The 27,278-nt window shown below is 49.7% G+C and overlaps 1 pseudogene; it reads left to right on the forward strand.

Moving 5' to 3' along the window:
• The window catches only part of LOC129785696 (hydrocephalus-inducing protein homolog), a 67,209-nt pseudogene that overhangs the window by 10,891 nt on the left and 29,040 nt on the right, over positions 1–27,278 (forward strand).

Genomic DNA, 27,278 nt, shown 5'->3' on the forward strand with positions numbered 1-27,278 from the left:
CAGTGCTGAAGTAGAGACTTTGCAACCTGTTGCCCCCAAGGGAGGGCAATTCAGCTTTCAAAAGCTTAAGGGACCATGGGTTCACAGTGGCACAAACAGCCAGCTTCTGCCTAGCACCCCTCTTGCCTTGGGTTTCCCCCTGTTTGGGCTGGCGCTGCATTCAGCCTGGTGCAAGGTCCCACGTTGGTGGGGTGGTAGAGCGTGGCTGAAGGGTCAGCCCGCTCTGAAGTGCTGAGTCAAGCCTTGCACGGGATGCCATGTCCCACGGTGTCCCTGGAGAGGGGGCTTGGAGCATAATGTGCATCTGCATGAATGGCGAGAGGCATCTTTCTCTCTCAAGGTCGTGGTTGTCTCTGTGAAACCAAATCCTTGTTGCTTTAGCCTTGCCCTCAGGTCCCTGGAGAAATCCCTTGTGCATTGCTGTGCAGGTGGTCCCAGCGCCCCTCACCAGCAACGGAGCTGGGAAGGCTGCCTGTGCTTGCTTTTGGGGGGGATTTATTTCTTGGGCTCTTAATTGCATTGCTGTTGATCCATTTGCTCCTTAGCAATGACAACACCTTGACAATTACTTCCTTTTACTTGCTCCAAGTAGCTCCAGTTGTTGAAGTTCCTTTTTTCTTTATCCTCCTGCTGATCTGAACTTGCATCCTCCTCTGCCTACCTGGCACCTGGAAGAGGGAGCTAAGTAAATATGGCATGCCAAGACTTAATAAGGCAGGTAGCTTTCAATTGGCTTTGCAATGCCTTTGTTACAGTAGTGTGGCCAAAAGAACAACAACAACAAAAGCAAATAACATTCTTCATTTGCTAATGAGTTTCTGAGGATCGAAACAGTGCAGGACGTGAAGTAGCCAGATAATAGGTGCTTTAAATTCATATGGGCTGCCCATAGCTTTTATTTTAGAGGGCTTAGGCTGCAAGATTGAGTACAAAATTGCTAACTCAGAACGACTTGCTGAAGATGAAACGCTTTCCTGAAATGCGGTATTAAATCATGCAGGTTGCTTGCTGCAGTTCCCTTCCTAGTATTTTACCTTCCAAATAGGAAAAGCAAAAGCCCTTCTGCAGTTTCTAGGGTGAATATTTGAGATGTCTAGAAAAGGAGATTATTCTTTTTGTCTTGGATGGGGCAGCATCTGTATTGACAAGCTTAAACCCCAGCTGAGCAGGTGGTAGGCGAGGTGCTGGGTGGTGGGTGAGGCGCTGGCTGTCAGCGCTTGCGTTAGAGCAATAGGTGCGTGTCTGTGCCTGGGCTGGCTGCCTTAGGGCCCTTCCAGGAGGGGATGGGGACAGGAGCAGGAAATCCCAGCTGTGGGGGAGTCTGGATCGGTTCTGCTGAAGGGAGTTTGCTGCTGTATGCAATTCCTAAATCATTAAAATCCTAAAGCGCTTGCTGCTTCAACAGTGATAAAAATATCAAATTTTAATTAAAAGCACTGAGGAAAAAATCAGGGCAGCCAGTGAGTGACGAGAAGCAGAGTTTTTATCAGCTCATCCATAAGAGCGCTGCTGGGGGTAATGGCTCCTGGCCCTATGGCAGCAGATTTACCACTGATTTCAGTGGGGGCAAGGTGATAGTTCCAGCGCAGCGATGCCACGCCATACATCTGGAGACTGCTCTGCTCATCTCTACAGTAACATGGTTTTGGTAATTTGATTTGCCTTCCTGCTGCTAAACGCCAGACAGCCGGGGCGCGGGGGGGATTGCCTGGCTCTGTTCTGCAGAAGGCAGTGGCTGGGACTGCACAGCCGGCTTTGCTCTGGTGGGGTGTCTGAGTGTCCCCCGTGTGCAGCTCCCGATGCCGCCTGCCTGGGGTGGGTGTGCTAACCAGGCACGCCGTCACTTACTCCTCTAGAACAGACCTTACAGAGGGGTGTGATTACGGCATCAGCCAGAGCTGTCTCCTGTGCCCCCTGAGGCTGGGTGAGATGTAAAGGGAAACGGAGTTCAGACACAGGAAGAACTAACACCCTTTAATTCTAGCGCAGAGGTGGCATAGGCTGCTGAGGGCAGGGGTGGAACTGTTAGCGCTTTTAGGTACTTGTGAAACCTCTCGCAAAAACAGTTTGGGTCTGGAGCTGAGCCAGCTCTGGTGTGGGGAGATGGATCAGGTGGCTTTTGAAGGGTGCGTGTCCCCAGCCTTGGCCCTATAACGCTGTGAGAAGGGGCAGGAAATACAGCCGTACCCTGCACTGCCCTGACGCTGCCGCAATTACCGTGTCCAGCTTGTGAAGTATTTCACCGAAGACTGACCATTGACTATGCATGTGGTGAAGTCCTTTTGAAAGTGTACCTGAGCATCCCCTGCCAAGCTTCAACGAGGTCGCCGCGTTGCTGGCACTGGAGTTAGTGCTGTGGCACAGCTGGGTTCTCAGTGGTGCTTCCAATAGTCTGCAGTGGCGATCGAAGCAGGTTGCGTTAGTGCTGTGATCCCTTGCGTGAAGAGACTGTTCTGGTGTCTCAGAATCAAAGCATCAGATAATTGTGGTGCTTCCAGCTTGCTGCAAAAGCAGGTGAATCAATGGGGTTGTTTCTCCTTTGCAAGTTAACGACCCTGTGCAAGTCATGCTACTGGAATGAAAGCTCATGAAGGTAAAAAGTACTGTTGCGTTACTGAATGATACTGCTACAGCCATAGAAAACAGCAGCTTTCCTTCTGCCGTGGGGAAAGTACTAAAAGCATTGTGCTGAGATTGTTTCTTTCCCCGCAGGATTATTTCCACGAGCTCATCTGCATCACAGAAAGGGGAGAAGTTTGTTGTGCCTCTCCGAGCTATAGGTGCCCGAGCTATCCTGGACTTCCCCGACCAGGTGAACTTCTCAGCCTGTCCAGTCAAGTACAGCACCCAGAAAACACTGCTGGTTCGCAACATCGGTAACGGGGCGGCCCGCTACTGCATCAGCCCTCAGAGGTAGGGAGCTCATCTCTTTTTGTGCAAAACACTGTTGTGTGATAATACAGTTGGTAAACAGCGACAAAAAGGAGCCAGAGCGTGTGAGCTGCTGTACTGCTGCCGTGGCTGGAAATGGGCAGGGCACGTGGGGTTTGCTGTTGATTATAGTGTTTGAAGCATGGCGCAGCCTCTGCTAAAACTCTGCAAGCTGCAGAGTGGAGTTTTATAGTGCAACGGTGTCTTCAGTGCACAGTCGTGCAAGACTGATTCTGTTAGATTGAACGAGCAAATGTAGGAAGGCAGCTGGACTGCCCTCGGGCTGTGTAAGATCCTGCGTGGCAGACGACAGCTCTAGGAGCTCAGTTCCTGAAGACCAAAGGCAGTGTTAAGAAATGGGCAAGCTCTGAGCTGGTGGAAGAGACATTTAAGAATTTATCATCAGCTTTACCAGCAGTTTGTCTATAGTAGCAAGTGCAATCAGAGATGATAGATCAAAGCAACTGGTATTGAGACCCTGACAAAAACCCTGTGGGGTCCAGAACCTGGTTTTCCAGTAGGTTTGATCTGGTCCCTGGGGTCCACTATTCTTCATTAGAATGAGCTCTTAAGTGGAGATGAGCTGGCAGCGGCTTCAAACCTGCACTTTAGCCCCAAAGCAGAATGCCGATGGGCGCACAGGCAAAAGGTGCAGCAAATGCCTGGTGCGTGGGTTGGGAGCCTTTTCTAGAGCTTTGTCTCTCTCAGATCTCCTGGAAAGTGCTCTAGCATGCTGTAGTAGCTACCAGCAACCCCCTTGATCTTCAGAACCTTCTGAAATGGTTATGTGGCCCTATTGGCCAAATATACCCATTCCCTGGGAGGCCACAAGCACGTGGTATTTCGGCAGTCTCCTGGTCAAGCGCCTGATGTGTGCTGTGTCGTGGACAGCCTGTACTGTTCCTCTTGGTCTGAGAAGACAGTCACTGGTTTTCCAGTTTGCTGAACTGGAGAGGGTAATGCGTTTTGGAAACTGCACCTGCAAGGAAACCACTTCAGCTGGCTGGTAGTTAGCTCCGTGTTGCTTGGTCCCAGAGGTTTTGGTGTAGGAGCTGAGGTCCAGAATGCAGCAAAGACGTGCCGTCTGCCTTAGTGCACCTGAGTTGCTTCGGTTTCTTCCCCAGGAAAACAGGGGTCAAGAGAAGGCTCTTTGCTCTTTCTCCTGGGAAATGCGAAGGTCCAAGAGGCTTCTACCAAAGCCTGGCAAGGCTGTTGAAGCAGGCTTCCAGGATGCTGTTCAAGCAGGCTGCTTCTTTTCACTGTGGAAATACATAGGCAGGAACTTGTAAATCCCTGTACAGCTTCCCTCTGGGATTTCCAGATCTACTTGTCACCACCAAAACAAGTACCCAGTCGTGTGTAGCATCTCTTGGCAATGTCCTTGCCAACTGTTCTATCGCGTGATACGGCGTACGTTGAATCCTGCTTGATCTGGATTTTATGCTGAACTTCACCAATTGAATGTTTCAGTCCTGACTTGCAACAAAGGGATGGGAAGCGTTACGAAAGCTTTATTTCAAACTACACAAGAAAGTACAATTCTGAATAACTGGATTGCGTGTGCGCAGAGATCAAAAGCTGGTAAGATTTCCCATGTCAGCCAAAGGCATCAGTCATCTCTTCCATTTCGTTATGAACTTTTGAAAGCCAGTCTGAAATTTCAAACTGATGATCTTTGAATATAAGCAGCGTTTTATTCTAATTAGGTCGCCCCCACTTTCATTCAGATTTCTTTTTTAAATACTCTGAGGTTCCTGTCTTTCTGCTCTTTTATTTTTTTTTGCTTTAAGTGTTCAGCGAAATGTCATAATGAATTCCTCATTGGGAACTTTCTTAAAGGTTGAGTTCCTCTAATGCCTGTCTGTCTACCATCTGCCTATATATATGCACAGATGTATAAGAAATAATATGAGAAATTTGGGGAACACGTGAAATGGAATTGGGCTGCTGGAGAAGATAAAATCCTAGAATAACTTTGGAAGAGACCTCTGGAGATCATGTGAGCAAACACAGTGCTCAAAGCAAGACCAGTGTCAAAGTTTGATCAGGTGTGCACTCAACACGAAAAGTAAGACCAAGTGATACCAGCCTTCGTCTTTCCTTCTCAAGGCTGTGCAAAGCCTTGAGATCCCAGCATCTCCCTGTATGTGCTGTGCTCCAGCCCCTAAGCTCCTCTTCTGTAGAAAGGCTTTCGTGCCCACCAGCCTGCACTGCCAGGGATTCTTCCATCCCAAATACAGGTTTTTGCATTTTCCATCCCTCGGCTGCATGCGGTTCTGCTGTGTCCCCTGAATAGCAGCCCAGCCCTCCAGTATCTCGACTGTACTCCCCCAAGCTTGTATCCTCCACTCAAAATCCGAGTGCTCCCCACTCTTGACCAGGTCACCACGTCCCCTTGCAGCCTGGGAGCAGAACAACCACGTTCTCCCTGTGCGATGAGGCCATGGTGTGCCAGGAGTGGTTTCTCCAGCCAGTGCTGGGGACTGCACTGGGTGACAGTGGGTTCCCTGCTGCTTGTGCTGTGAGAAGTTGCTCAGGTGCCTGCCCCGAGGTCCCAGGTGAGCTCAGTGGCTCCAGCAGCCCCAGCAGAAAAGAACTGGCCTCCCAGCTGGCATGACAAGTTGGCTGGAGAGTCTCACCAATACACTGCTCCACAGGCGAGTAGGTCATTAGCTGTTAATTGTCTTTGAACAACTCTACTTACAGAGGCTTTCGCGGGAGAGACCGTTTTCCTCCTCATGTCAGGGGATTAATTTCCCTGCGTTAGAGGCTGTGACCAAGGCTGCATCATTATTAACGACAGGGGAAGTTTTTAGTTTAATGTCATTGCATTCTTTTGAATGACTCCCGTAATGATTGTTCAGCATCACAAACACTTAAACCTGTGCTTTGGACATTAATGCGTGATGTTTCCTGTCCTGGAGAGCTTAATGTGTAGATACGAGACGCAGTATTTAAGAGTTATGGCATAGGTGGTAGGAGTGCCAGCCTTACAGACTTACATTCAGGACTGTTTTAGTCTCTTCCTATTTAGTGGAGAACTGAAGCAGCTTTAGTGTGTGCTTAACTTTTGCTGAGTACGGATGTAGTGTTGTGTTAAAGCCAACATCAATATCACATAATAGTTTTGTGTGCCGCTATGTGTAAGCATGCGTGCACGTGAGAGGGGGAGGAGGCTTAGTGGAGTAGAAGGGAATGAGAGATCAAAGTTTGTGGACCATCAGCTGGCCTCTGTGTCCTTCATTCTCTCTCTGCACAACTGAGACTTCTTAGTTGCTGCAACTTCTGTCTTCTGGCCTGGGCGAATTCAAGGCTCTTGCCCCTTTGCAAGGCAGCCGCAGGCGCCACAGTTTCCTAGTCCAATGCGCTGCTCGTATCACTTCTCTCTGCCTCCTTTCTCAAAATTCCCTTGGCATCAAGTGTAACCTACCAGCTTTCACCTTCAGTGCATTTTTCAGCCCATCTCCAATGCTAACCTTTCCTCTCAGTCAGTACTGCGAGCTCTGCTCTTGCAGCGGGTCACTTCATAAGGACATTCCTTGCCTCTTACAACTTTATCTAAGGACTTGTGTGGTGTATTTTACTCCACGGCAGAGCTCTCAAATGAATCCACGGGGCCAATTCAGCATCCTTCTGCTGTTGCTTGTTCAGAACTCTCCCTTGCCGTGGTATCTACCAGAAAACATGGACACGTTTTGACTCCTCTTTCGTAAAGGGTGTGTGTGTGTGTGTGTGTGTGGGAACCCTGACACCAAAGCACTCCCCATTATGCAGCTTGGCTCTGTGCCTGTCCTCCCCCTGCATGCCCATACCCAGCTGTTCACTGCATAGTGTAGTAATAAAAAAAAATAACAATAGTATAAATATAAAAAGTCTTTTCCTGCCGTTCTCATTGTTAAGGCTGGTTATTGAGTTTCTTCTCCACGGCATTCACGGAGATAAATGTCATTCCAGTACATTTCAGTTGAAAATGGTGCCTGGAAGCAGATCTCAGTGCAGCACTGCCTTTTCCTGACGTTACACTGTGCTGTGCTGTGCTATGGGTTAGAGAGGATCTGTCTGAGAAGGTCCATTTAGGAATGTCCCATCAAGCTCTGGAAGCTCAGGAAATGATCCTACATGGCACAGTGCCAGGAGCCGCCTTGCATCCCTCCCTGCAGTACCCATTATACTACATGGAGGTGTGGGGCTGGAGAGTTACCATGGGATGTACAGGGATGTGACAACAGAGCCTACGTGCAGGTAAAGAGGGAAAGAGAGAGCTTGTGAGATGCTGGCTCTGTGCAGGATTTTTTCAGTATGGAGATGGAGTCTTGGATGCTTTGACCTAACAGACTGTGTTTACTGGAGTGGTTACAGTGCTCGACTTTGGCTTTTATACCATTACCAAAAAATTACGTATGCCAAGATTAAGTGATCTTTGGGGTTTTTTTCCTGCAATAGGTCTTAGTTGACAGAGGGGGCAACTCAATCACCAGTAATTTTACTGTCGGTCTTGGGGTTGGAGGCAGCTTTTAATGAAATCAATTCTCACAAACTCAGATGATTTTATAATGCAAATTAAGGCACCAGAGGAGTAAAGGGGTTTTGGTTGTAGAAGAGAAACATACCACGGGACGAAGTATGTTGCAGCCTCGTTGCACGCTGCACTGACTAAACGTATGGTTCCAGGAGGAAAGGCAGCGCGGTAGTCGGGAAAGCCTGAGCCACAGAACTGTCAGCGTTGTTCACTTGTCAGTTGGTTGCTAAATTGTCAGGAGTATTTTGCCCGTGGTATCCTCATGGGATTTAACTTTTGCCCAGCTTGGGGAGCTGATGCCTGGTGAAAGCAAGCAAGATGTAAACGCCAAGACAGATCACAATGAAATTGCTTACTAATCTGGTGTTGTTCCCTTTCTGAAGGGCAATTACGGGCAAGATCTCAGCAGGTTCTGCTGGGAAGGTCTCCCTCAGATTGGTGCGGCTAGATGAGTTTATACAAGCTGGGGATTGCAAGGCACCGTTGGGAGATCTGGACCTGTGAAAGTTTAGATGTTGTACATCAAAGCAAACGTACAAATGGACGTAGTTGAAAAGCATGTCAGAAGAAGAGCTATTAATAAACCTCCAAACCTTATCTTTCCTGTTTTGTCAGGAGCAGTAGTTATTCATTACAAGGGTAGATCTAACAGGACAAGAATTACCGTAAAGAACAGCTCACAATTAATGGCTAAAAGGCCAAAGTTTAGCCTGCCAGCTTCATCTGTTGGCAGTGGTTTTCATGTGGCTATTAGTGTGTCAGGGACGTTTCCTTAGCATCTCTTATCTGTAGGCTGCAGGGAACAGCTTAGTGATGTGGACTGAAGTTCAGAGTTCAGGTGAAGCACGGACCTTACATCCCTCTGGGTCTTGGAGAAGCAGGTCTACGTGAGGGATACCAAGCTCCTGCTACATCAGGAACCAAGTTGTCCTGTGGGTACAGCGTGGGGTGGGAGGCAGGAGGTGCGGTGTCTGACTTGTGCTCTGTTTCTCAGTCCTGAGAATGAGTCCTGACCTCGGTGGGATCCTCTTCTCTGGTAATTTGAAGATGTGAAGGTATCTACTTTCTCGGGCATCCCCTGAAGTCATCCTCAGGAGTGTCATTCCCATCCCAGCTATCTGAGGGCAGGGGTATGCAGACATGGGGATGGAGTAGGAAGGGCATGGGATGGGAGGTAGTGCTGAAGTGTGGCCCTTAACCGGCAGCTTTTCTGTTCTGGCAATGTTTCTGGTAAAAACAACAAACTAAAAGAGGTGGGGGGGAATTTTTCTGTGCCTTTCCCACAGCAGGCAGTGATCCCCGCCAAGCACCAGCAGAGCCCTGCCCAGTATAACCAGGCACAACCCCCAGCGCAGGTGCAGGGCCATGTAGAGCAGCCCGGTTCTGAGGCTGGCGGCGCCTTGGCTTTCCTCCTCCCTCTCAAAAGCCTCAGGTCCAGCACGTGAACATTGCGGGCCCAATGCTTCCCCATTAGTCACTGGCGATGTTCTTGCTAGTCGTGATGGGAGCAGGTCAGGCCCCCAATTGCATCAGTGTCTCCTTAATGAGCAGGAACTCCAGCAGTTTCATCAGCTGTCACTGCTTCCATGAGCGAAGCGAAGCTTGCGCATGGCTCCATTTTTTCTCATTATTTCTGTGGGCTGCACTCCCCAATCACTGTAAAACTCTGCAGAAAATATTTTTAAGGTGACAAATTGACCACCAGCAAAGCACTAAATCCAATAACTTTTGCTTTCTAAGTGAGGCTGTACAAGAGCCACAAAGCCCAGCTGCTGTTATGCAGAAACACGTTGCATCTGACTTTTCCCTGAGCATTAAAGGACTGAATTATGTGTCTGTCAGCTGAGAGCTGTTTACCTGGCGACAAATCATAATTGCTCTTGTTAAATCTAAAGTACACCGGCACATTTTCATACTATTTCCCACACATTGCACAGAATTTCTCTAGTAGGCCAAGCAAACAGTTACCAAGCCTGGATTACAACCCAGAGCCCCAGACTGCATTGCTTGTGAATACGCAGAAAACCTCCTGTTGAAGGTGCCTTGATATGCTCCTGCTAGCGGTGCTTCATTTAGCTAGAGATTTAATTGTTCAGGCTGTAAATGGGATACTCCTTTTGTGTCTTGTTTTCTTGTTTCTGTATCACTCTAACCTGCCTTTGCACTCGTACAGATTTTTCTTTGCTTAGAACAGCTTTCATTGAAATGCTGATAAAATGTGCCCTTTCTGAGGCAAAACCAGGATGCTTTCAAGGTAAAAAAAAAAAAAAAAAGAAAGATAGATTAATTCTGCCATTAAAGTCTAATTATTCTCCGGTCATTCAAGAATAAACTTCTGTTCTCCCTGTCTGATTTCCAGGCTGTAATCTCACTGGGGCAGGTATTGCCTTGACATTTGCATCTCTTGAGGTTTATAGGTGGCAGGAAAAGACGGATTCCTGAGGAACTCAGTGTCAAGTTGTGCATGCAAATAACTCTTGCCATCTCCGTGCCCTTCAAAAACCCTCCTCCGATCGTATCGCTAGCAGTCAGACTCTTGAGCCTTGCTGCAGAAAACTGGATGCAGGGTATGGGGGAGACGAGGTCATTTTATCGCTTAGGATCTTCTGAGGGCTGGAGCTCTTCAGGAGTTGGGTCGGTGGCTCAGTTCCTGGCCCTGTATGTTCTCTTTTTCTGCTGCTGACTGTGGTTTCTTGGCCCCTTGCTAATACAGGTGAGCTGGAGTGAGCTGGACGGCAGAAGGAACGTAGTCCCCAAAGGTCCCACAATAATCCTGATGTGCCTCTCCGTGTTGCAGCCCTTTCTCTGTTGATCCCTCTGCTGGGACTCTTGGGATTGGCGATGCCATGCAAGTAACGGTGGACTTCCACCCAGAGAAGACTGGTGATTATTCCAGGCCCCTGACAGTTCACTATGACACAGGTAAGGTCTGGGCACTGCATGGTGCCCAGTCTCTGCGTCCTTCAAAACAGAGACCTTTCAAAGCAGAAAAATGTTAAGCTTGCTTTGCAGACTACTTCTAAAACCTTTTCTTTCAAAACCTCTGTATGTTTCGGTGCTTAAGTGAGCAGGTAAGGGGCAAAGGCTGCGTGTGCCCTCGTTCTGTGTGGCTGTGTGCCGGTCTCTCCCTGGGGGATGCTGGTGTCGGCTGGGTGCTCTCCACCCAGCACCCCCCATGACTGCCATCTGCCATCATTCCCTGTTGTCCCGGTCACCTTAATTGCCTCTCCAGGTGTATCTCCCCTGTCCCGGCTTTGCCTCAAAGAAAAGTGACAAATAGTTGGTGTTTAGGGGGCTTTTAAAGTGCATCCCCTCAAGCAGGAATGAGGTTTTTTGGAATCGGGTTTTGCTGGGAGTTGCTGAGTCGGAGGCGGGAGGAACCTTGATTCTCCGTTACGGTGTGCATATGCACGTGTGAAGCTTCATTCCTTGGCGGTGCTATGTTTGAAGCGCGACGTGGGAATGCGTGCCTCTGTCAGACTCGCTCCAATGCCGCTGTCTCTTACACATCTGTCCCCTGCACTGCTTCTACGTTGTTTTGCCGCAGAGCCTTGTTCTTTCTTTTTGCCTTCTCCCACAGCTCACGACATCAGGACTAATGCAGCCAGGACTTGAGGGCTCTTGGGATTTGGCAGGAAGAGCTCGCTGCCTCCCGAGATAGGTGTAACATTTATATTAGGCTAGGAGAAGCTGAGGTCAGGCCACAGAAACACCATCAGCTTTACGCTTCACTGAAGAGTAAGCGGGGAATATCTTTAGGAAAAGGCGCCATGTTAGAATGCTTCTGTCGGCCTTGGCTCAGCAGGGGTATGTTGTGGTGCCGAACGAGGCGCTTCCTCAGTTGCGTGAAGGCACTTGGCGTGTGTTTCCTCTCGCCTGAGAGGGAGGTTTGGTTTGTCCCTGTTCCTCAGCGTTGGTCCTTGGAAGTGTGGTGTCCTAACCGAGGGGATACTGTGTGCTGCTTTAGCCCGGCAAAGAGCATTTTAGTTGTCTTGGGTTTGTGGAAGTTACAAATGCTCCTGTATCTTCCAAACACTTATGTAGCCTCACGACTTATTTCAGCTTTGTCTAATGTTTTCCAGTTATTGACATATTCACGGAGAATGGTTGATGCTCACTCAGAGGAGCTTATTGTTTTGGGTAACAGTTTCTAGGACGGGTGACTGAAATATCAGCTAGGGAAGCACAAAAACGTGCCTTATTTGTATGCCTATACAGAATCTATAGGATAAAATTCAGAGGGCTAGAATTTCTCTGGGGCAGATGAGCAGTGACAGTGGAGATTAGGGCCGTAGGGTTTATACTTTGTGACGGAACAGAGTGAGCGAATAATTAGGGCCAGGATCTTCGTGGCTTGCTTTGAAAAACCTGAGAGTCTTGTTCTTACTGAAACAGCTGGTTCCCCCATAGTCAATCTTTGCAAAAGTCATTTGTGTGGGTAGGCCACGGGGATAAACTCTCTGCTGGCTCCGAGATGGGTGTTTTCCCAGGAACACGTGCAGCTCCCTGGGAGATGAACCCAGGATTTCATTCCTGCCTGCCAGTACAATGTTGCAGTTATTTTGAAATAAACTACGAATTGCGAAGGAGAGCAAGGGGATAATGAAGGGATTATCTCTCTAGCTTTGAAGCGTACAGGTAAGTGAAAGGCTGCTGAGATGAATTGCTAAAGTGAAGCAGAAACGTGTAATCAATCAGTCTTTTGAGGTGTGGTGCAGAGTTTATTGCAGGAGTAGTGCAGAGCACCAGACAGCGTTCCCTGACCTCGCGTGGCGAGCCCTGGCTAATGTGTCCGGCACCACGGCAGGCTCCCTGTGACGCGCGTACAGAAAGCAGCCGGGTTGCTCTTTCAGAGCCACCAACAGAGTGTTTATTAAGAAACAGAAGTGCTAAGAGCAAAACAGCAGTTTAAGGTGTTGGGAGGCGTTTCCCTCGCTTGGCTGTGTATCAGTACTGACTTGCTCGCAGGCAGCAGTCGTTCTCAATGGATCACACCCTTCTTAGGGTGACTTACGCAGGATCAGGTGAACGTTGCTTAAATTTCTGCTGAAGCTGGGTCAGATCTGTCCCTAGCATTGCTTAAGCAAGCATGGAGCTCTTCCATGTGAACAAGTCACAATTTTTCCCTTAGCGTATGATTTGGTTGATTTAAATTGTGTGTCTTTTGGGCTGGTTAGGAGCACAGGTACTGTCCCCTGGATAGACTGTGTGTGTGGTGGCGGTTCTGTTGCTACAAATTTATGGATGAGTGTGGAGAAAATGTTTGCTGCTATGAGCGTAATGATTTACAATGAAAACTTGTCCTTCAGTGCTTTACATGCCTAAACTCCTCCTTTTCGCCTGTGTACATGTGTCTGGGTGTGAAAAATCCCAGCTCGTACTGAAATGAGGGTGACTTGGGATGTTCTGGGCTCCAGCATATCCCTGTCCAGCACCTTAACATCAGATTATGGTACTTGAAAGGGTTTCTGAAACCTGCGTGCGAAGCACTCGTACAGCTTTGGAAAAGGTTTCAATACCACTGAAAGTCCTGTCGGTCACTTGGCCTTTCCCAGATGACGTTCAGCCCACCCTGTGTGGACCGTGTGGATGTGGGAAAATAAGTTTATGGAGGTAAGTCCTAGTCTCAACCAATCCAGTATTCATAAAGTTTCGATATTCTTTCAGCTGTCAAGTCCTGCTCAAGTGAGATGATGCCCAAGCTGCTTGCCCTGAGTGCTGCTGATTGTACACCAAACCCAGTTTGCTGCAGTAACAACATTTATTGCAACCTGGCAGCGTAGCACCAGCTTGGTGTGGGAAGGTGAGCTTTGCTCAGGGACACGTGGCTGAGGAGATGCATGACGGGTTCCCAGAGGTGTGCCAGAGGTGCAAAGCAAATCCACCAGTCCAATGCCATCCAAAACAATAACGTCTACGGCAGGTGCTCCATGCAGGTGAAGAAGGCTGCCAGAGACAGGAGGTGCCGGCGAGATGCTTGGAGTTGTGGAAGGAGAATTGCTTCTCTACTCAGAGCTCCCTAAATGCTGACTCACATTAGGCTCCTGTCTCCAACGAGTACTAGTATAGTATGATGGGTGGTCTTCAAGGTGTAGGACCAGATCCTGTGCCTGTATGTGGGTGCCTCCAGTGCCCACTGGCCCTTGTGGCAAGGCGCTACAACACGCTTCTAGCCCAGGGGATCTGTGGTGCGGTATTGAAATTCCTCTGTGCAGTTTTTCCCCATCGGTTGCTGCATCCCTTGGCATCTCTTTGTCAGCACAGAAAACTTCAGTAATTAGCAAAGCACCACTGAGCTTGTGCGTGGCCGACGGACGCTATGTATTGAGATGCTTTTATTGCTGTCAGTAATAAAAGTAGTGATGCGGATGGCTCTCTTTCAGTAGCTCTGTGAGTCTAATGCAGAAGCAAAAGCCTGGGGCAGGATCTCACCCTCTTTGAGGGGGGAGATCAGAACCCATACCCATAGGAGTATTTTAGGAGACAGCACACCCAAGAGGAGGCAGCCCTCAAGCAGAACTGCCTATTCCATTACTCTTCTGTCTCCCCTTGGTTCAGAGCCCCAAAAAGCGGTTTCCCCAGAAGAGAGGTAACGTGTGTGGCTCAGGAGTAGTTCTCGGTGGTTTTAGTCCTGCTGGAAGCCTCCAGCCTTGTGCTAAAAGCCTGCTGAGGAACCGTCTAGGTGTTTGGCAGATGAATACCCTGTTTTCCCTCAACTTCCCACACAGCTTGCAGGAGGGCTGACAGCTGCTGAGCAGGAGCTGTGCTAAAGCAAATCTTGGCTTGTTTGCTGTGGATGGCAGACCCAGGCTCAGAGCATCCTTTGTGGTTCTGCACACCCAGGGCACAGATGGGAGAGTTCAGCCTCGGCTCCTCAATTGCTTACTTCAAGGGCAGGTAGAAAGTGCGAGCAGGGTCTGATTCTGGCTCCGTGGTTGTTAATCAGAGTGAGTTTTCCTGCGCTGGCTCAGTTCCTGTCCCCGTAGGAAGTGGGTGAAGTCATGTCTCCCCTCCTGAGCCCTGGGCAGCAAAACTTGCTCTGTGCCAGATTCAGGTTATTCCTATATGGCAGGAGGGAGCAGCTAAATAGGCTTCTTCAGTGCAGCACGCTGGGAGCTGGATGTGGAGCAGAGCTTGCCTTGCCCTGGGTCAGGGAGGGGTCTGGCTGCCTTGTTCCCCCGCCGCTGAGCTTTGCTGCCTGGCCCTGGAAGCAGGGGGTCCCCAGCACCGTTTCCTCCCCATTGCTGCTTGCTAGGCGTGGGGCAAATGCCAGCAGCCTCGTAGAATCATAGAATGATGGAGGTTGGAAAAGACCTTGAGATGACCAAGTCCAACTTAACCCCGGATTGCCAAGCCCACCACTAAACTGTGTCCCGAAGCACCACATCTGTGTGTTTGTCAAACGCGTCAGGGGTGGTGATTCCAGCCTGCAGCGTGGAGAAGCAAGCCCTGCCGGAGCCGTCTCCTCCCTGGCAGGCTCCCGCCAGCCCCCCAGTCCCGAAGGCTGGCCAGCAGCTGCTGCTTAGGCTGCCCGCACGCGGGGGGCTGCTGCAGGGGGGTTTGGTACTGAGCACCGGAGAGCTACTGGGATGTGTGGTTTGGGTTGGTCAGTAAGCGTGATGAGCTGGCCTCAGATCTTCCCCTTCCTCTAAGCCAGCACCAACACTTGCACGATAGACAAGATCTCCTTAGGGCAACGTAAGCATAAAAAATAATAACAAAAGAATTTCTTGGGTAGATCTGGAAGAACTGGCTGGGGATCACTGTATTTAGTGCGGCAGCAATGCTCAGGGTGGCAGGGGATGTCAGAAGAGGATCTGGGTCTTCTGCCCTACGCAGGATGGCCTGAGCCACTGCCCTGAGGTGCCTCTGCCCTTCTCGGCCTAACCACAGGCAGCTTCTCTGTGCTGCAGCAGCCTCTGGAGCTGTGAATGATAACCGCCAGCTTGAGAAAGCACCGAGGTTTCATCACAAATGGGGGAAAATGAGGCATGAGATCACAGGAAAAATCAAGGCATATGAAACACGATTAATTAGGGAGCTGATGTGGAGCTCTTCAGTCACCTGTGGCACGACAGAGAGTTTGGTGTGGTGTGTTAGAGCCATTTGGGTTTGGTGAAGATGACGGTAACTACAGAACCGGGTGTGCTCGGCTGGCAGCAGGGCAAGCACAGCCTGTGCATCTCGGCCGCGGTGGGAAACTGTGGTAGGGGCTGCATCGCGTTGCAAATGGGCCGAGGGGAATTGTCAGGGGCGTTGCTGACTGCTCAGCTCCTGCACAGATCAGCATGGGGTTCCCAGCCGGGAATGTCGGTGTGTTGGGGTGCTGAATCCCTTTCTTCAGCTGAAATTGATGCTGGGCTTAGCTGAATCAGCTTACGTTGGTAAATGAGGCCACCTCTGCAAGGGCTTGGCGGTGTGTTAGTGGCCACTGTACACACGCAGGAAGCTCATTAAATCCCAGCCCTACGTGTTTGTTGATGTTTGAGGCTGAACGAGTAACGGCAGCACGGATGTGCCATCACCTCTGGGCATCTCAGCTACTCGCAAGAGTAAAACATTACCTTGCTGTGATATTAGTCTGTGGTTTTGTGCAGACTTTGGAGAAGACAACCACCTCTGCATGCCTCTCTTCTCTTTCCTTTAAGAACCCCCTTTCTACCGAAGGTCTTGTCATCTTGCCAGGCTGGCACTACCATCAGTAGCTTCCAGGAACTTGTTTGAAAACAAAATGAAAATCCTATTGACTTAGCCTCTAGATCAAGCCTTTTTCTTTGTCTTTTCTCTCTGCAAACCCACGGATGGATGTGGATAGGCAGCAGGGTTTAGCTGAGGTTCAGCCCTTGCTGTGTTGCGTTTCACGTTCCTGAGATCACTCAGGTTGCTGAGCCCTCGCGGTTTGTGCCGACTCCAGCCGGAGCGGAGGAGGCTCAGGACTTGCCTGAGCAAACCCTCTGCCTCGCTGCATCTTGACCTGAGCTGTGCCTGTGTCGTGCAGGGTACCAGGGTGGGAATGCCAAAACCATTTCTGGTTTTAACCTTGGTCTGGTGTGAGCGTTCACAGCGGCTCTGATGTCGCAGTGTGTTCGGTTCCTATCGAGCTAAATTCACGGCAACAGCCCCATAGCTTCTGGTGGCCACCGCTGTGTGCCACTGCTGGTCAGGTCTGTAGCTCTTCATCGCCGCGCAATTCTCCGATCCTTCAACACCAGGCAGGCTGGTAGTGGCTTCTTACCAGTGCGGGGAGGTGGGGAAACCTTCTGCTTCCCTAAGCAGCAGCCTCTCTTGGCTCCAAAGCTTTACTGTAGTGCGTGAACTGATGTAATTATTTCCGTTTGTGTTTAGTGCTAGCAGATGCAGACAAACTTGTTTTGTTTGGTGATTTTTAAAGATCTTGTTTCCTGTGTTATCCTAAGGTGTAAGCCAGGCTCTGACGCCGTGGTTATTACAAGAGGCTGCTCCAGCTTTTCCTTGGACTGCCAGGCATTTAAGAACTTTGCAAAGGGATTTTCCTTTCTGCTTGCCTCAGGTCGTGGGTGCATGTTGTGCTTTTCTTCCTTCACTTGTGAGAATTCCCAGCAGGATTGGCTAGTTTCTGTTGGACTTTTATGTTCTTGTACGTCTGCTTCAAAGCGAGTGCAGGGTGGCATATACTGTAGGCAAAAAAAGGTGTAAATAGGAGTTGATGCAATTATATGTTGACTTTGCATCTTAATCGTAGCAGTGCTGCAACGGACTGAGGATTGGTAACTAATACGTTATACAAATAATTGGTTATATAGGCTTTTATGGTTCAAATCAATTAGATTGATGGGTGAGTATAATTGCTCTCCAAAGTGTTCCTTTATGTCAGATCAGCTAACAGTTAACAACTGTTTCCTGTCTTTGTTCCCCTTTTCCACAACTGCCTGTAACAATGATTTTTCTTTATATATACTGTTTTAGATAAGGTTGTTAAATTTCTTGCAAACAGAGTATGGCCTTCGCCCCTCTCTAGGGCCTTCTGTTTCAAAGCCGATGGTCTGTCGCTTTGAGGGTAGAAGAAGAGGAATTAAGTTTGTGCTTCATTTGCTTGATCGTTTTTTTTTTTTGTTAGTCATGGCTTTATATCTCCCAAACTATGTAACACCCCTTCTGACAACAATGCTGCTAAAGCAACCCGTGGCGTTGACTGCATGAGCACGGCTTGGGGGTGGGTGCTCGGAGGGTTATTTGGAGTTAAAAGTCTCCTTTTGGCTCTTTTGTTCATCCCCAGAAGCAGACTTCCATGTGACGCCGCCTATCCCGTTCTTAGCCTGTGAAGGATTTCTGGGAGAATGTAGTTTTCATCTCTTTGCAGGGCATCCTGGACTGCAGCTTGTCTCTTCTGTCATCAGTGGAAATCACTAGTATGTTCTTAGGTGCCATGAACCCTGGATGCGTTTCGGGGCAGAACTGACCATTCATTAGTCTCCTTTCCTGGTGGATCAATCAGCGTTTGCTGAGAAGCAGAAGAGTAGCTTGAAGGGTGATTGATTTATGAAGTGGCGTATTAAGCATGTCTTTGCCAGGCAATCAGAAGGAAGGTTCCTGCCCTGTCTTTCCCCGTGGGCCAAAAGCAATGTTTCAGTGATCAGCAACCCCAGCGTATCATGGCTGTAGTACCAATAATGATTATATATAGCCCACGGCATCCTGGATGTGCGGCAGCGCTGTCTTGTGTTATCCAACAGTTTCATTGTCCTTTCAGTCCATTCTGCGAGGCTCCTTCACACTGGGCAGCACAAAGGCTCTGTGCTGGCTCCCAGATATTCCTGCGCTGGAGTATTCCATCCCGTAAGAAAGCCAACAGCCCTTCCTAAGCACGGTGCGGAGGAGGTAATGGGGAATCCTTTGGGTGCTCCATTACAGGAGGATGCACAACAAGGAGCCTGGTGGAAAGCAAGGTGACTCCTAAGTGCAGGAGAGCCGTCTGAAGAGCCTGCGACCTGTCCCGTAGACGCTGTGGCTGGTCATTGCTCTCCATCTGCCTTTTCCTGCCCATCTGTTGTCTCACGGTGGCTTGCAGTGCTCTGGGGTAGCAGATCCTTTCCTTGCGATGGGCTGCATGGGCTCAGAGGGGGCTTTGCTGGGGGCTTTAGCTGTTGACAGCATCAGCTGTGGCAGCAGTGATGATTAGGGTGCCCTGAGCTTTGTTGTAGCCTGGGCAATGGTCCTGTAGAAACCCCTGTGTTGGCAGCAGTTATTTAATGGTGAGGTTTATAAACAAGCTGCTCCTAGGGCTGGAGTAACTAGCACGATGGTTTTAATGATGTCTGAAGGTAGCTCATGAGCACTGCCTCAGAGAAGCACTTAAAAATGACTGTCGCTGCCCTGTGTTTTGCTCTAGTGCTGGAAATAGGAGCGTGGGGACTGACAGGTGGCCTTTGTCAGAGACCCAGCACACTTTGTAGGTGATGCCATTAGCTTCCTGACAGCAAAACAGCTCAGAGCAGCGCTCCTGACTCTGACCGAGGTAGCTCTGTGGGAGGTGCAGCCAAAAGCATATGGTGGGGAGGGCTGGATCCAGCCGCAGGGGACTCCTCTCGCTTTCCAGAGATCGTTAGCCTGGTGAAGTGACTCCCTTCTCCGGTGGTGAAGTGGTACCAGCAGACCTTTGCATGCTGTTTGAAAAACCAGAATATGCTGGTGATGGTGAGGCAGCTGGGTATCGTGATAGTAGCAGGAGCAAAAGAACTGCTCAAAGGGTCGATGTGGAGGTACAATGACACTTCTGAGTGAAGAGCTCGGCTTTCGTTGCTTGCTTGTATTTTCAGTGAAAAAGCAGCAGGACCTGTCTCTTTTAGAAGAGGTGAGAGCCAGGCATAGTTTTCTGACAAACTGGGCAAATTAACTTAAACTTGCTTTCCCTGTTACCCAAATATTCTGAACCTGACTGTCATGCACTCCTAAAAAGGTTTAAAATCCAAATTCAGCGAGGAGGGAGTTACAGGGATAGAGGGAGAATATTACGGTGAGGACGAAAGGCAGCAGAGTGCTGTTTTGTTTCTCTTCAGTCTAATCCATCTGGCTACCAGCTTCCTAATATTTAGAGCAGTAATCGATGGAGGAAGGTACTGGCTGTTGAATGCTGGGAACGCATTCTTCATAAAACCTGAAATTTGTTTTGAAATCTTGTTCAAGGGTTTGCTTAATATTCGGAAAGATATTTTAGCTCTTCTGTAAATTCCCTCTCCTCCTGCACAACAGGCCCCCCAGAGGATGACCCAGTGCTGGGTTTCTTACTTTCAGATAGTTAAAAGTTACCATGATGTGCTGAGATACCGGTGGCCATAGCCATGCAGATGGATGCTGGAATAAAACACGGTGGTGTTCCCGCTGTCTCAGAGAGCATCGCTCAGGAGTGCACAGCCCAAAGCACCTGCTCTACTGCTGTGTAAGAAGCCTCTCTTTTAATTTCAAGTTCAGGTGTTGCTTTGTTCAGGTTGCAGAGTGAGCTGTGTCCTGCTGTCTCTGGGAAATACGTCAAAAGCATGTAAGAATGAGAGAGCTGACAGCCTGTAATAAGATCATCGTGTTGTGTAAGTAACGATAGGGCAGGTACGTCTGGATTCAGTAAATGTGCTTTCATGGCAGCAAAGCATCCCAAAGCACAGACCCACGGACATTACCCCATCAGGTGAAATACCTAGGGCTACATTGCTGGTACAGTACAGAGATTGTTTTGTTGTTGTTTTTTTCTTTTCCTCCAGACTTATATATTAAACCATCAAGAGTCTTAAATAAATGTCACATCTAATTTGGCACCCAGGCCATGAAGCCTGCAGCTGCCCTGGGCCAACCCTGACAGCTCTGCTGTGTCAGTTTATCTGCCTGGCAGAAAGACCTGCTGCTCCCTCCTGACTCGCTGGCGTCTGCACGCTCTCGTCTGTACCGGGAGGTTTGTGGGTTTACACAGTCAGCACGATGCCAGATCCTTCTCTCTGTGGTAGAAGGTGCTCCGGCAAAGCCCTCCAGCCTTCAGAAGCGTCCTCGGTGCCTGCAGCCGGGAGTGTAAGTGCTCTCCAGGAGAGCAGCGGTAGGGGATGCTTAGCAAAGCGTGTAGAAGCAGGCAGTGCATATGCTTTCTCCCTCGTGGGCCTTGGAGGCAGCATTTTTCTGTGCTGGAGGCTTTATTCACGTCTTTGTTTAATCGCTTCTGATGGTTTTACCTTCCAAGCCTTTGTCCAGTTGCTTTGTGGATTTATAGCGATGAGCGCCTGTAGGCACCTATGGCAGTACGTTCCAAAGGAAGGAATATTCCTAGGAAAAGTACTAGAACTACTTTTCTCTCATTTTAACTAATACCATTTCAGGCCCTCGGGTTCCTGTTTTACAACAAATTGTGACAATTTTTTCCTTGTTCACTTTTTCCCAGGCCATTCATACTTCTACAAACCTACCTATCTCCTGTGTGGTTTCTAGGTTGAGGAATCCTGTTCAGTCTTCGTATAGAAGCTGCTCTGTACTTCGGAGAAGGGCAGAAATTTCAAAGGCTTCAGCCTGGTTTTTAAGATCAGAACTATACCCATTATTTCAAGACCCACCTGGCCATGGGTTTAGACAGCGAGATCATGATAGTTTTCGTGGAGTTCATTTTGCAGTAGTTGAAGATGTCAACATCAGGCTAGACAGGAACTCCTTGACAGCTGGGAAGACCTACATCACGCTGTCAAACCACAGATCCGTGGTCATCCACAATCGGAGTAAAGTCATAGCCCACTCCAGTGGAAGGCTTTTGTTAGTCAAGAAGAGGAGGATCAGGAGAAGCTGAGGTTCATTGGGAAGATTCATTTAAGTAAGACACGCTGCCCAAGGGTAAAACTAACGTACGGCCTCAGAGGGATGTTGGTGCTTTTTTGAATGGCGTAGGACAAGTAAACCATCCACGACACCAGGGTGTCCCCCCCTGGGCTTCAGGGTAATGGAGCTCAGTGCTTCCCATTCCGGTTCCATCCATGTTCCAGCTCATGTTTTGGGGAGGAAAGGTTGCATTTCCTCGGAGAGCAAATTCCCATCTGTGGGAGCCCTAAGTCAGTGAGGCCAGGTCCCTGGGCTCGCAGAGGGTCTGTGAGGCTGAGGAAGGTGTCGGCGCTCCTTACCTGGGACTGCGTTGAGCGGTAGCACCTAACAGCTGCAGGCAGCGTACCTGCTGTGATATTCACTGCAGTTTCTTCCCCTCCAGCTTTGATAAGATGGCAACCTTCTTCAGCCTTCTTGTCCAGTAGTGCGCAGGGCAGGGTGCTTTGCTGGCCCCGAACGTTGAGGCCATCCGGCTGTAGGATGCTGAATTGCCTTGCGCTGTCCCGGCTTCCAGCACAGCGAGGTATCCCTGCCCCTTCTCCGGGGCTCGGAGAGTTCGGAGGTGGAGGGTTCTGCGGGGAAGGCAGGGCAGCACAGGACTTGGAAGTGCCTTGGGGCGTCAGCACCTGTGTCTTCGTGGTGCTGAGAGGTGGGGCAGGCTCTCCACAGGGTGTCTCTGAAGCTTTGAAATTCCGTTTGGGGCAGCAGGGAAACACTTCTAGCCCAAGGGGATGCACTGGAAAAGACACTTAGAAGCTGGGGTGATTTAGGGAGTCCTTGTGTGCCTTCTCAGAGTTGAATGGCTGTAGGTGTATAGGAGTTAGTCTGAACCCAGAGCTGGTCAGGAAACTGCCTTCAGCTGGAGAACTTTTTGAGGGCTTCTGAGCAAATAAAGTTCAGTGTAATTAGGTCAGAAATGCCTTGAAGGCCAAAACTAGTTTTCCACTCTTCTCTGTTTTTAATTGCGCAGTGTGTGACTTCTGTGCAAGATCAGTGTGTTAACAGAAAAAGTCTCATGACCTTCTCTTAGTACGTCCCTGCGCCATTCTTTTAGCATCTCTTCCCACCTGCCTATCTCAGATGGGACCCTGAGTGATCCTCTCTCCCCTCAGAAGCAACCAGGTTTCCCCACAGTTAACTTCAACCCATTTTTTTCCAATGGCACTTGATCTTATGCCAGCTCGTGTTCTGTACTCTGAGCAGAGTGCTTTGTTCTTCCTTACTTGCAGTCTTAGGGGTGGTCATCGCTCCGAGGCCTCTGTGCTGCTGTAGCAGAAGCTTTTGAGATGTCAGAGCAGAGAGGACCTTTCCAATGGGAGGAGGCAGTTCAGCACCCTGCGCTTGGCTGTCACCCCAAAAGACCTGGATCATCACAAGGTCTACCCAGGGGTTTGCTCTGTCTCCCTCCTGCAGGACTTTCTGGGATTCAACAATGGAATTATTGTCTGTTGATGAAGGCTTAGTTGAGGGTTGCTCATCTTGGTGCCTGGAAGCCCCGCTCATGCACAGCGCTGTAGGTCAGCCGTGGAAAAACATTTCTCATGACACTCCACAGGGAGCAAGCCAAAGAAAGTATTTTTGGCACTGGTGACAGCATTTGCCCGAGGCTCTGTCTGCGTGCTGCTAGTAATGTCCATGGCTGTGTTTCCTTTCTAAATGTATTGGAATTTAGCTGGGTGGTGATTGCGGTCCTGTTTATACCACGTTGCCCTGATGTGCTGTGTATGGAGCCTTCCCCTCATTGCCCTCGAGTAGTCACCTGCTGGTCCTTGGTGGCCAGGGGACTGGAGCGTGAAGGGGGCACATCCACGTGCCAGCTGGGAAGCAAGTGCTCTGCAGCAGTGCTCCCTTCTCACCTCTCGGTTGCGAGCTTTAAACACTAGAATGATTGCTGCTACAACTACCGAGTGAGGGAGAGGTGACCTGTGTCAAAGCTCTGAGGAGAAGGCCAAAAAGAGAAAAATGTTGAAGTGGTTCAAGGCTGGATGTAAGGGTTTGCATTCAGAGATGCTGGTCCTGCCTTCGTTATTGGGTGATGCTAGGCAAAGTCCCTTCACCTCTCGGGGCCTCTGTCTTCATGCATATAAACCCATTAATTTCACTGAAGTGATGCAATGCCTGAAAGTCCGTGAGTTGGCTTTTCAAATGCTCTGGGATCCTCTGCTGGATGGCAGTGTAGGCAGTGGAGCAGATCTAGTTTGCTTATCCCTGCCAGTCCAAAAGGGAAGGTAAAAAAGAGTGATGCTGGTAACCTGCAGCTGAATCCCAGCTGCTCTCCCCTTGCCAGCGAAGCACTGCAGTGTGTGCTCCTTCATCTTCATCCATCTCCCCGAGCACCTCTACGGGAGGAAAAGCCATCTGAGGGTGTTGGTGGGTTGTCCATTAGTCGTGGCAGTAGCTTTGAGCCAGGAGGCTCTCCTGAGGGCTGCTAGCTTTCAAAAACCTCCTCTTAGCTCGTGAGTGTGGCGTAAAACTACCTGCCGTGCCAGCGAACAAGTGATAACCTGATCTGCCTGGGACCCCGTGGCTTGGGGTCAGCCCCTTGCTGAGCTGCTCCTGCTGTTCCTCCCCCAGTGCGTGGCTGCTCCTGCGCTTACGCGACAGTCTCTGCAAATATGTTGTTTATTAAATGATCTGCTTGGTTTGTGTCTCCCCATGGCTGCAGGCGCTGTCGCAGGCTGCAGAAGCAGGAGGAGAATGAGAGGGATTCTTTTCTCAAGCAGTGTGCAATGGACCCCACGCTCCAAGAACGCCTTTCCCTTCTCTCCCGTGCCTTCCAGAACCAGAGGGCAAAGGTGCGAGAAGACTCTATGCTTTTCTCCAGTGATATTTTTGCCATTGAGCCGGTGGTAAGCGATAGCTGAGAACCTCTCTTCCTCCTCCTCCTCCTCCCTGAATGAGGTCACTTGGCAGATACCCGCGTCAGCGTCTTGATGTGCCGAGAGGGAAGACATGAGGTTTCTAGTGAGGCTGGGAGAGGTTGTTGCAAAAAGCGTTTCTAAACAGTGAGCTCCTGGCAGGCGGCGAGAGCCTGCCTAAAGCTGAGCTCTGCTGCAAGGGCTATAAATTAAGGGCACTTCATAAGTGTCCTTACAGTGTTCAGGGGTACTGATTATTATATATAAGGGCAGGCCTTACACGTAGCGTATGGGGATTAACCATGGGCATTAGTTCACCTATTGAAGAATGAAAAGGTCCTCTATGGAAAGGAGGCCAAGTTCAGCCCGTTTAATCACGGAAAGACCAATCCCTTCATATAATCTGGATTTATACCATGTGTGACTCTCCCTCCCAGCATCGTCTGTGAGCCTGCACGCAAGGCTGGCAGCTTTAAACGAACTTTTTGAGTTTCATTGCAGACTTGGAGAAAACTTTTTGCTTTTGTGTTTGCGCAATCAAAACCTCATGTCCTTCAATGAAACAGAGCCCTGACTGAGTATTTGCATGGTCTGAGATGAAGAATGCCTGCTGCCTGAGCAATGCAAAATCCCTTCTCATCCTGTTGCAAACGCTAGAATAATCCGAGCCTCTTCTTTCTTTTATAGTAGGTGAAACCATTATTTTTTTTTTTTAAGGAAGGGGATCTTGTTCTCTTCTTGGTTACTCCTATAGCCCGAATGAGGCTGAGAGCCCCCCATGTGAGCACAGCTGCAGTTTCACACCACTGCAGCTGAGAGCAGCATGATGGGACCAAGAGCCTGTGTCAGAGCAGCGGGGGTATTGCAGAGAGCGGGAGCCGATCGCCTGAGCTGTGCCAGCTGGTTTTGGAGCATGTCCCAGGGCTCCTGCTTCATTACAACTGGGCTAGGTCTCCATAACGAGCTTAACCTGCTCTTGGGCTCCTGAAGTGCATTAGGGTGAGGTCCAGCAGCCTGGCTGCCCGCTGAGTCCTGGTGCTCCGTGTAGCGCTGTACGGACCCAGAGTGTAGCCTGGCCTCAAGTCTCGAGTGGAAACCTTTCCTGAATGGCTGTGTTGATGTTACAGTTGGCTTAGGACTGGGTGTAAGTGGGATACTACAGGAGTTGTTCCCCTCCTGGCTGGTTCAGCATTATCAGTCTTTAGATTTCCATTAATTCCATGATTTATGGAACAATGGGTTTCACATTCATAGTTTTGCTGATGTCTGTCTTCCCCCCTGGCGTACGGGTGTCTTCACATCAAATGTTAGTCTTTTTTCCTATCAAATGTAAGATCTAAAAATCCACTGCTGCTGACTTCCACAACCTTCTCCCCGGTGAGAGTCCCGTAACTTGTAGCGTGGACAGAGACCCTTCTTGCAGCGCCGTGTAAATCTGCTGGAGGGGCCCCACCAGAGCTGGGACCTTGCTGCCTCGGACCTTCTGGCCAAAAGCGGCGGCTGCTCTTCTCACCTATCACCTGTGGTGCCTGGGAGCACCCTATAGAAAGAATCAAACCCTTGGAACAAGTGGCTGGAGGTTAGGAGGCCGCTGGAGGGACGATAGCCTTGGAAAGGCTCTCTGGGCAGGGTGGCTTTGCAGGGTTTGTGCAGCAGCTTTGCTGTGTAAGCGGGCCGTTAGCTGCCAGGGGTTGCTCTCAGTGGAAGCTGCAGCAGGCTATTTCGGCCTGTATAAGCTTAACTTGCTGATGAAAATAATAAGAGAAAAGAGGAGGAGCGGTTTTGCAGTCAGCCTGTGACCATGAACGTTTTGAGCAGCCGTCCAAGCCTGTGGGAAACAAGCTGTTCTGTAACTCTGACTTCCTGAGTGCATCTCAAAGTTGATTTATTTTTGCAAAGACACATGGTATGTCAGCAGAAGCATCTGTGGTAGAAGCCCAGGTGGCTCTCAAAGGACAAAGTCCTTGCTTTTTGCTGCACCTTCCCCACCACAGCTTAGCTGTAAGTCACAGTACAGACACGTGGGAGCTGACTCCTTGGAAATGGAAACCAGAGGAAAGGGAGGAAAAGGATTTGTAATCATTGCTCTTACCTTGACAAGTCATCACTGTCTTGTCATTGCCTGGTAGCGACTCCTCAGTGCCACGTGTCAGCTCTGAGCCGATGGAGGTGGTCTTCAAGATGTGCAGGTTACGCAAGTGCTACTGCTGTTGGTGCAGAGGTTGGGCCAGGAGATAACAGCGATATTTGTTCCTGCAAACGTCCACCTCAGCTGAGGTGCCCAGCTGGTCCCCATCCAAATGAGAGGGGACTGCAGAGCACTTTGGTTTTTGGCAGAAGGCGCCATCTCCAGTGGGAGCTATGGTCCATCCCTCCGCTCGCTGTGGGTTCGGTTATTGATGGGAAGGGGCAGATACTGGCTTTGGCGCTGCCTTTTCCCTGAGTGCCCTGAACTAACAGGATGCACTTTGGGGAGTCACTTCAGTACTTGTGTTGCCAGCTCTGCCTTTGGGGGTTTTGGTGTGCTTTGAGCAGTGATTTCCTTTCCATGGATCACCTTCTCCCTCCACCAAACAAAGCAGGCCGACAGTTGGTGGTGCCCCACTTTCCAAGACCAGCTTTTTCCTTTTCAGGCTGGTGGAGGTTGAGGAGATTCGCATTATTTAGGGGCTGAGGGAGGGGAAATAGGATCTGCATCTATTTATGGTTGGTCTCCTTACTGAGGTCACTTCTGTAGCGGTGAGTCATGGTGTGCCGTCCCCTCGGGTATCACGTTGGCATATGCTGTAGCAAAGCCAGGGCACAACAGCAGGAGTTTTTGTGCTGGATCATCATACATCCACCGTCTGTATTTTATGCCACCTGCCAGCTGCAGCCTGCCTGAGGCTGACATTAAGCCAGAAGTGTTGCAATATCGTGTTCACAGCACTGCATAGTTGCATTTCTGTCCTGGCAAGCATCCACGGTAGTTTTCCATGATCTGACTCAACTGCCATCTTACGGAGAATATGCTAGCCGCGGCAGACCGCTGGCTCCTGCCGTGTCCTAGGGCTGGTACGCCTATGTAGCAGTAGCCCGCAAGGGTGAGTAGTGAAGTGTATCCTTTTAACCAGCAATTCTTTCTTCCCCGTGGGGTAGCAGGAATGTGA

Source organism: Falco peregrinus, chromosome 14 (genome assembly GCF_023634155.1).
Source record: "Falco peregrinus isolate bFalPer1 chromosome 14, bFalPer1.pri, whole genome shotgun sequence".
Taxonomy (NCBI): domain Eukaryota; kingdom Metazoa; phylum Chordata; class Aves; order Falconiformes; family Falconidae; genus Falco; species Falco peregrinus.